Genomic DNA, 10,068 nt, shown 5'->3' with positions numbered 1-10,068 from the left:
TGATGCTTGCGCGTCGGGTGCTCTTTTTGTGTGTGTGTGTCGCCTGAAGTGTTCGGTTCCTGTTATAAAATAGCTGCATGATCAGAAAAACAATAAAACTCAATAAAAATCAAATAAGTAAGAAAACTACTACTACGGAAAATAACTAAGGATATGAAATTATCGAGTTGCCTCCTGACAAGTGCTTCTTTAATGTCACTAGCTTGACGGTCTGTTTTGCTAATTCAGTAGATGAGCGGACCTCTGGCGATCGATCTCGCCTCCAAGATAGTGCTTCAACCTCTGGCCATTCACTGTAAATTTCCTGTCAGAATTCTCTTCTTGTATTTTCACATGACCATATGGTGAAGATCTGGTAACCACAAACGGTCCTGACCACCGAGATTTCAGCTTCCCGAAAAAGAGTTTGAGCCTTGAATTATACAGAAGCACTCTCTGTCCTGGCTCAAAGACTCTGATGGCAATCTTCTTGTCGTGCAATAACTTGGTTCTCTCCTTATAGAGCTTGGCATTCTCATAAGCTGAATATCTGAATTCATCAAGCTCATTCAACTGAAGCATCCGCTTGATTCCTGCAGCTTCTGAATCAAGATTTAGATATCGGATTGCCCAGTAAGCTTTATGCTCCAGTTCAACTGGCAAGTGACAGGCTTTGTCATAGACCAACTGATAAGGGGACATGCCGATAGGAGTCTTGTAAGCTATCCGGTATGCCCAGAGAGCATCATCAAGCTTCCTAGACCAGTCCTTTCTTGAAACACTAACGGTCTTCTCTAAAATCCTCTTAAGTTCCCTGTTGGAAACTTCAACCTGTCCACTTGTCTAAGGGTGATAGCGGGTTGCCACTTTATGACGGACTACATATCTCTGCAGAAGAGAGTCCAGCTGTCTGTTACAGAAGTGGCTTCCACCATCACTAATGAGTGTCCTTAGGACACCAAACCGGTTAAAGATATATCTCTGAAGAAAGCTCATTACCACCTTGGCATCATTGGTGGGTAGACCTACAGCTTCCACCCACTTGGACACATAATCTATTGCCACTAGAATATAGTTATTTGAATGTGAGGGTGGGAAAGGTCCCATGAAATCAATACCCTACACATCAAACAACTCAACCTCAAGAATCCCCTGCTGTGGCATTTCATGGTTGGCAGGGAGATTTATGGATTTTTCACATTTGTCACAGTGCTTCACAAATGCTCGAGTCTCTGAAGAGAGTCGGCCAGTAAAACCCGATATGAAGGACCTTTGTAGCTGTCCTTTCACCACCAAAGTGGCCTCCATACTCAGAACCATGACAGTGCCAAAGAATCTACTGTTTTTCTTCATCTGGGGCACATCTCTGGATGATACCATCTGAACACCTCTTAAAAAGGTATGGTTCCTCCTAAATGTAGTACTTTGCATCAGTCAATAGCTTCTTCACTTGTTGCCTACTGTACTCCCTTGGGATAAAATTCATGGCCTTATAATTTGCAATGTCTGCAAACCATGGAGCCTGCTGAATGAGGAACAATTGCTCATCCGAAAACGTCTCAGTCATAGCTGTGGGTGGTTGTACTCCTGCTTCAGGCTCAATTCTGGAGAGATGGTCATGAAGGTTGTGGTAGGCTTAGAAAAGGGGTGTTGAATCTATGCCTTCCTTTTAAGTTGCTGTTATGACCCTTTTTAAACAAACTTTCAATTCTGATTCTATTTGTACTCAGTAGTGAAAATTTATGAGACAATTTATTTTTGTCTCATGAATATCAGAAAACAGAACTTAGCAGAGAATAGAAAAGCTAACTCCAGCATGTATCCTGGTTCGGTTGCCTTACGCTATGCAACCTACATCCAGTCTCCTCCACAACATTGGAAGAATTTTCACTGTAGTTAACAGTATTACATACACCAATTTCACAAGATTGACCCAATCCTTTCACACTCAAGTTCTAACCTAACTTGACATTGGCTATGCTAATACCTAACTATTCACTCTTAGTGCTAACCCAACTAAGAAAGGGATACCCCATAGGTACAAGATACAAGACATAGACATACCTAAAGAAATCTGAAATAACTCTAGGCTTTTCTCTCAAGTGTATCACTCAGCCTTTTTCCACTCATGGCTTTTACTTGAGCTTTCTCACAATGCCTTTTCTCACAAGAAATTACAGAAAGATAAACATAGAAAAGTACATTACAATCTGTAAAACATGAAGGAGATTGACTTCATCAACAGCCTCTTTGCTATGTGCAAAACCAGATTTGCAAACCTCAGATACAGTTCTTCAGTATTGGCCGAATGCTTCTTTGAAAGAAAGCATTATCCAAGTAGAGGAACTTCTTTACAGAACACAACTCTCAAACTCTGGTTTTTTCTCCTTGCTTCTGAATGAGCAGAAAGTCTTCTTTTATCTCCTTGCATGTTGCTGGGTTCTTCTTCCAAGGTCAGCTCCTTGAGCCTTGAGCTTCACCAACCCACAGATTCACTTTTTCTCATTAAACCTTAGAGTAGAAACTTTGCTTCTGACTTCCCCATCTTGACCGAAAGCCATAAAGCAGCAACCACAAAAGTCTTCCAATGGTCAACTTAATCTGAGCCCTTGAAAACCAACTTGGTCCGCAAGACATGTTTGAGACCGTGAATTTACAACAGAGAGGAACATAAATCCTCTTTTCCATATAGCTCAAAACAGAGATACAGAGAGTTGAAGATGAAAAGAAGAAAGTGTGTTGCATGTAAAAGAAAATGGATTACCTTTGACCTAAGCTTGATATGGTTTAAATTTGCTGATTAGACTTCTGTGTTTCAAGCTTGGACTTTCTCTTTCTTGCTTCTTTGATGATCACCTTAGGGAAGAAGTTTTCTCTTTCTCTTTCTCACTTTTCTGAGTTTGTGATTTGACTAAGACAGAGAGGAAAGGAACGTTGCTTTGGAAGCAATGAGAAAGAGTGAAAATTTCAATCTTGTATGAGAAGCTTGGTGTGATCAACTTGAATTGATGGACACGGGCTTGGATCGGGTTTTATTTGCATGGCCCGTTTTGATTTTTCAGCTTTGTTTTCTCTTGGGCTTTGTTTATTTATTGACCCACCAACCTTGCTATATTATTTTCATTTTAATTTGGGCTGCTAAGTTTTGACCTGCAACAATAAATAATTAGTAATATGCAATTATAATTAATCCACACTAATTATTTATTTGCCAAAAATAATGTTTGTCATCATTAATTAATTTAGTTAATTTCTTAACTCAACAGGTCAACTACTTGATTTTCTGACCCTTTCCTGTCTTTTATCTCAATATCAAACTCCTGAAGGAGCAACACCCATCTGATTAATCTTGATTTAGAATCCTGTTTGGTTAGAAGGTACTTCAAAGCAGCATGATCAGTATAAACAATAACCTTAGAACTAAGTAAATAGGACCTAAACTTATCAATAGCATACACAACAGTTAATAATTCCTTTTCTGTAGTTGTGTAATTCTTTTGGGCATCATTTAGCACACGACTGGCATAGTAAATGACATGTACAAGCTTACCATGCCTCTGTCCTAAAACAGCTCCTATAGCAAAGTCATTGGCATCACACATCAATTCAAATGGTAAATCCCAGTCAGGGGGAGCTATAATGGGAGCAGAGATAAGGTTTGCTTTCAGAGTTTCAAAAGCATGCAGACAATTAGAATCAAAGACAAAAGGAACATCAGCAACCAATAGGTTTCTTAAAGGTTTAGCAATTTTAGAAAAATCCTTTATAAATCTTCTATAAAATCCTGCATGACCCAAGAAACTCCTGACTGCCTTAACATTAGTTGGTGGTGGTAATTTTTCAATTACCTCCACTTTTGCTCTATCAACCTCAATTCCCTTACTTGAAATCCGGTATCCAAGAACAATACCTTCTGTAACCATAAAATGACATTTTTTCCAATTTAAAACAAGGTTTGATTCTTGACACCGTTTCAAGACAAGAGATAAATGCTTAAAGTAGGATTCAAAAGAATTACCAAAGACAGAAAAGTCATCCATAAATACCTCAATAAACTTTTCAACCATATCAGAAAAAATTGAAAGCATACACCTCTGAAAAGTTGCTGGAGCATTGCAAAGTCCAAAAGGCATTCTTCTGTAGGCAAATACTCCAAAGGGGCATGTGAATGCTGTCTTCTCTTGATCTTGAGGGTCCACTGCAATTTGGTTATATCCAGAATAGCCATCTAGAAAGCAATAAAATGCATGACCAGCTAACCTCTCAAGCATCTGATCAATGAAAGGTAAGGAAAATGATCCTTCCTTGTAGCAGAGTTGAGCCTCCTGTAGTCTATACACATTCTCCATCATGTGACTGTCCTTGTAGGAATAAGCTCATTCTCTTCATTCTTGATCATTGTCATCCCTCCTTTCTTGGGAACTACCTGCACAGGACTTACCCAAGGACTGTCAGAAATAGAGTAAATAATACATGCTTCCCATAATTTCATTACCTCTTTTTGGACCACCTCTTTCATGGTTGGATTGAGTCTCCTTTGTGGTTGCACAACTAGTTTAGCATCATCTTCAAGGAGGATCTTGTGCATGCACTTGGTTGGACTAATCCCCTCCAAGTCACTAATGGTCCACCCAAGAGCTGTTTTATGGCTCCTGAGCACTAAAATAAGCGCCTCTTCCTCTTCAGACTTCAGGGAAGAGCTAATAATCACTGGATAGGAATTATTTTCACCCAAGAACACATATTTCAGAGAAGGAGGTAAAGGTTTGAGCTCAAGCTTGGGGGATTCCTCCTCTGCCTTAGGCGTGTGAACCATAGCCTTTTGGGGTGGTGAATCATCAACTTCCACTAACTCATATTCAGAGATAGGATCTAGAATGTCATCAAGTACCTCAACTTTCAGTACTTCTTGAACAAGTGGTTTAATAACATTAATTCTCATACACCCTTCAGAATCATTAGGGTGCTTGAGAGCTTCAAAAACATTAAGGACCACCTGTTCTTCATTGACCCTCAGGGTTAATTCACCCTTTTGCACATCAATCAAAGCTCTACCTGTAGCTAAAAAGGGTCTACCAAGAATAATAGAGGATTTTACATCCTCTTCCTTGTCTAATATAACAAAATCAGTAGGAAAAATAAAGGGTCCTACTTTCACCAGTAAATCCTCAACAACACCCACAAGTAATTAAATAGAAAGATCAGCAAGTTGAAGAGAAATACGAGTGGGTTTTACCTCCTCAATTTGAAGCTTTTTCATTACTGAAAGTGGCATGAGACTGATGCTAGCTCCAAGATCACATAAAGCTCTCTGAATGGTGACATCTCCAATGGTGCAAGGAATCACAAAACTCCCTGGATCTTGCATTTTCTCAGGAAGTTTATGTTGAATAATAGCACTGCATTCCTTGGTTAACACAACGGTTTCTTGCTCCTTCCAATTCCTCTTGTTAGTCAATAATTCTTTCATAAATTTAGCATAAAGAGGCATTTGCTCAAGAGCCTCTGCAAAAGAAATGTTGATCTATAGCTTCTAGAAGACATCTAAAAATTTAGAGAACTGCTTTTTTTTAGAAGCCTTCTGAAGCCTCTGAGGATATGGCATTTTTGGCTTATATTCAGGAGCCTTTGGCAGTGTAGGATACGTGTCAAGAGAGTCAGGGAACGGGTTGTCTGCACGCTTTGGAGGGGTGTGCTCCACTTTTTCCTTCTTCTCCTCTGGAGCTTTCTTTTCAACTAGCCCTTCATTGGCCCTTGTCTCAGAGCCAGCTGTTTTACCACTTCTCAATTGAATAACCTTGCAATCTTCTCTTGGGTTCACCACTATATCACCTGCAAATGTACTTGCAGACCTCTCAGGTATTTGCTTGCTCAGTTGGCCCATTTGCACTTCTAAGTTTCTAATGAAGGCTCTGGTTTCCTGAAAAAAACTCCTCATCATCTCCCAATTAGAATCTTCTTGGGATTTAGAGTTTGCTTGCTGAGGTGGTTATTGCTGCTGAGACTGAAATTGGCGGTTATTGTGATTGTTCTGTTGGAAGCCGTCCTGAGAATTATTGTTGAAGTTTTGAGGTCTCTGAGATTGGTCCTTCCATCCAAAATTTGGGTGATTTTTCTACCCCTGATTGTATGTCTTAGAATATGGATCATTGTTGGAATTTCTAGGACCACTCCCCATGTAATTGACCTGTTCAGAAGAGGATTGAGCATAATCATAATTATCATTTTGCACAAAATTACCTGTCATGTCATAAGAGACCTCTTGAGGTAAGTTGTGGGTGTTGATGGATGAGACTTGTATGCCACCCATCTGTTGAGTAAGTAGACTTATTTGCTGAGACATAAGCTTATTCTGAGCAAGAAGAGCATTAAGAGCTTCTACTTCCATAACACCCTTCTTTTGAGGAGCCTCAGAGTTTACATGATTCCTGTTAGATGAGTATAAATATTGGTTGCTAGCAACCAATTTAATCAGCTCAATAGTCTCCTCCGGTGTTTTCTTCTTGTGCAATGAACCACCTGTAGAATTATCTAAGCACATCTTGGATATTTCACCCAAGCCTTCATAAAAGATGTCTAGTTGGGTCCATTTAGAGAACATGTCCGGAGGGAATTGCCTAATCAGTAGCTTGTACCTCTCCCAAGCTTCATAAAGAGTTTCACCATCCCTCTACCTAAAGGTCTGAACCACCACCCTAAGCTTAGTCAGCTTCTTTGGTGGGAAAAATTTAGTAAGAAACTCAGTAACAACCTTGTCCCAAGTGTTCAAACTCTCCTTGGGTTGTGAATCTAGCCATAGCTTTGCTCCATCCCTCAGAGTAAACAGGAAGAGCATGAGTTTCTACACCTCTGGGTTCACTCAATTTGTCTTCACAGTATCACAAATCTGCAGAAAATTAGAAATAAATTGATTTGGGTCTTCGTGGGGAAGACCATGATACTGGCAGTTTTGTTGCACCAGGGTGACCAATTGTGGCTTCAACTCAAAGTTGTTTGCAGCTATAGGAGGCACCACAATGCTTTTTCTATAAAGATCTGTAGTAGGAGCAGAGTAAGAGCCAAGCACTCTCATTTGTTCTTCATTCCCATTCGAATTTGCCACATTGGCATTAATAGCATTATTGTGATCCATAGTGGATTCTGCAGCCTTGCAGAGTCTTGCTTGTTGCAAACGCCGCCTGAGAGTCCTTTCAGGTTCAGGATCAACGTCTAAGAGAGGTTCCTTGCCTCTGTTCCTGCGCATACACAGACAGAAAATAAGAAAAGATGGGATTCTCTACGTCAGAGTGCAAAGAAGTCCCTGTGACGTAATCTGTGTAAAATAATAAAATAAAAATACTAAATAAAATAAATAAATAAATTTCGAAAATGTTATGAAACTAGACAAAAAAATTCGAAAATAAAAAGGGAAAATAAGCACAGAAATTAAAATAAAATTAACTAGGTGACACCAAACTTAATTTCAGAAATTAAGAAAAAATATTAGTGCTATTTATTTATTAAAAAAATTATTTTTCTAAAATACTAAGCAAAAATTAAAAAAAAAAATTAAAACTAAAATGCCTAATCTAAGCAATCAAACAACTGATAGTTGTTAATCACTATCAATCCCCAACGGCGCCAAAAACTTGGTGCGGAATTTATAACCCACAAACTAACCGGCAAGTGCACCGGGTCGTACCAAGTAATACCTCAGGTGAGTGAGGGTCGATCCCACAAGGATTAATGGATTAAACAACGATGGTTGATTAATTTACTTAGTTAGGAAAATAGAAAATAGTGTTTGAGAGTTCAAAGACATTAAACAATATAAAGAATATTAAAAGAGCAAGTAAATAAGTTGGGAATAAAATATGGAGAAGGCAGTTAAGGCTTTAGAGTTATCTATTTTCCGGATTGATTTTTCTTATTAATTTATTTTAATCATGCAAGATTTAATTTATGGCAAACTATATGTAACTAGACCCTAATTCCTTAGACCTTCCTAGTCTCCTCTAAAATTCATCAACTGTCAATTCCTTGGTCAATTAATTCCAATTAGAGGGTGAAGCTTAATTCTAGTTTATATGCCACAGAAATTCTAATTACCCAAATATAAAAGGATTATATGTCACGTATCCCGTTAAAGCCAAATAATTAAATTTAGGAGAAATTATTTTCAAGCTGTTGTTCAAGTAAAGAGCTTTTCCAAGTTATACAAGAACTCAATTAGAACATGGGTCATACTTCCGTTCCACCCAAGTTCATAAATTAAAGAACAAAAAAAATTCTTGAAATATAAATCAAAACTTGAATTAAAATAAAGAAAACAATAAAATCAATCCATACAAATAGACAGAGCTCCTAACCTTAACAATGGAGGTTTAGTTGCTCATGGTTCAGAGAGAAAAATAAGGATTGTAAATTGGGCTCAGGTGGTATGAAAAGTTAACTAATTCCCCTTTTATATCTAATCCTAATTAATTTAAAATCTATCTTCTAAAACTAAAATAATATCTTTTCCTATTTTTTTAAATAAAATAAAGTTTAAATCAGAATTAATTAAAGCAATCAGCATGTCTTTAATTGATGGATAGGGACCACTTGCTTCGTAGGGTCCACGCCTAACTTGGAGTGGGCATAACCATTCTTGTGTGAATCTCCCTGGAGTCTCTACTATCCTCTGGGTCTAGTATGTGTTTCTGGGCCGAAATTGGGTCGAAACTCGGCCTGAAATCGCCCCCAGCATTTTCTGCGATTTCTTCACGTGGCGCATGTCACACGTACGCGTCATTCACGCTTACGCGTCGCTGATCTTCTTCGCGTGTCACGCGTATGTGTCAGGTACGCACACGCGTCGCTGTGCAACTTCGCTTTTCACGTGTACATGTCAGGTACGCGCACGCGTCACCATGGAGAGCTCCAAATCACGCGTACACATTAGGCACGCGCACACGTCTCTCCTCGCTGGTAAGCTCCTTGGTTTCTTCTCTTTCTCTGCAGAAACTCCATCAAATCCATTCGAATGTTACCTAAAATAAACAGAAATACACAAGACTCAAAGTAGCATCAATAGTGGCTAAAAGATCATTAATTCTTGATAAAACTTAACAAATTACATGCAAATTCACTAGAAAAAAAGGTAAGAAAGATGCTCACGCATCATCCGGCTCGTCAAAATCAAAGCTCTACTTGGCTCGGCTCATTTTCACCCCCTAATATTGACCCAAAGGGAGCTATAGAGCTTGAGAGAATCCCATTTATTGAGCAACCAAATGGGGAGCATGAAGGGTTACTCAATATTGATCCTTCTTATTGGTGGACGAAATTGTGTTCCATGTTCTTTGTACTTGTATGAGAGTAACAATATATAATTGTATTGAATCCTCATTGTGGCTCTATGTGTGGACACAACTCCGTTCAACTAACCAGCAAGTGTACTGGGTCGTCCAAGTAATAAACCTTACGTGAGTAAGGGTCGATCCCACAGAGATTGTTGGTATGAAGCAAGCTATGGTCACCTTGCAAATCTCAGTCAGGCGGATTTAAATATGATATTTTATTAGATTAAAGAATGTTCTACCACTGAGCTATAGATCCTTTACATAATTGTTTTACCACACCAAACTTAGAATGTTGCTCGCCCTCGAGCAAATGAAGAAGAAAATGTGGAAATAAAAACTAGGATTATGAGGAGGTAAAGTGGGGATCCTGCGGGGTCCACAGATCCTGAGGTGTCAAGGCATTTACATCCCTGCACCAATTTAGGCATGCAAAATGCCTTTGCACACAACTCCGGGCGTTCAGCGCCAGGTTGGTGCCCATTTTGGGCGTTCAACGCCCCTTTGCTGCCATTTCTGGCGTTGAACGCCAGAACTATGCTTGTTCTGGGCGTTCAGCGCCAGAACTATGCTCTGTTCTGGCGTTTGAACGCCAGATAGATGCTCCTCCAGGGTGTGATTTTTCTTTTGCTATTTTTGATTCTGTTTTCGATTTTTCTATTTATTTTGTGACTCCACATGATCATGAACCTATAAAGACACATAACTAAGAAAAATATAGTTAGATAAATAAACATTGGGTTGCCTCCCAACAAGCGCTTCTTTAATG

The sequence above is a fragment of the Arachis ipaensis genome, chromosome B10, assembly GCF_000816755.2.
Source record: "Arachis ipaensis cultivar K30076 chromosome B10, Araip1.1, whole genome shotgun sequence".
NCBI lineage: Eukaryota > Viridiplantae > Streptophyta > Magnoliopsida > Fabales > Fabaceae > Arachis > Arachis ipaensis.
Note: the sequence above shows the minus strand (reverse complement) of the source record.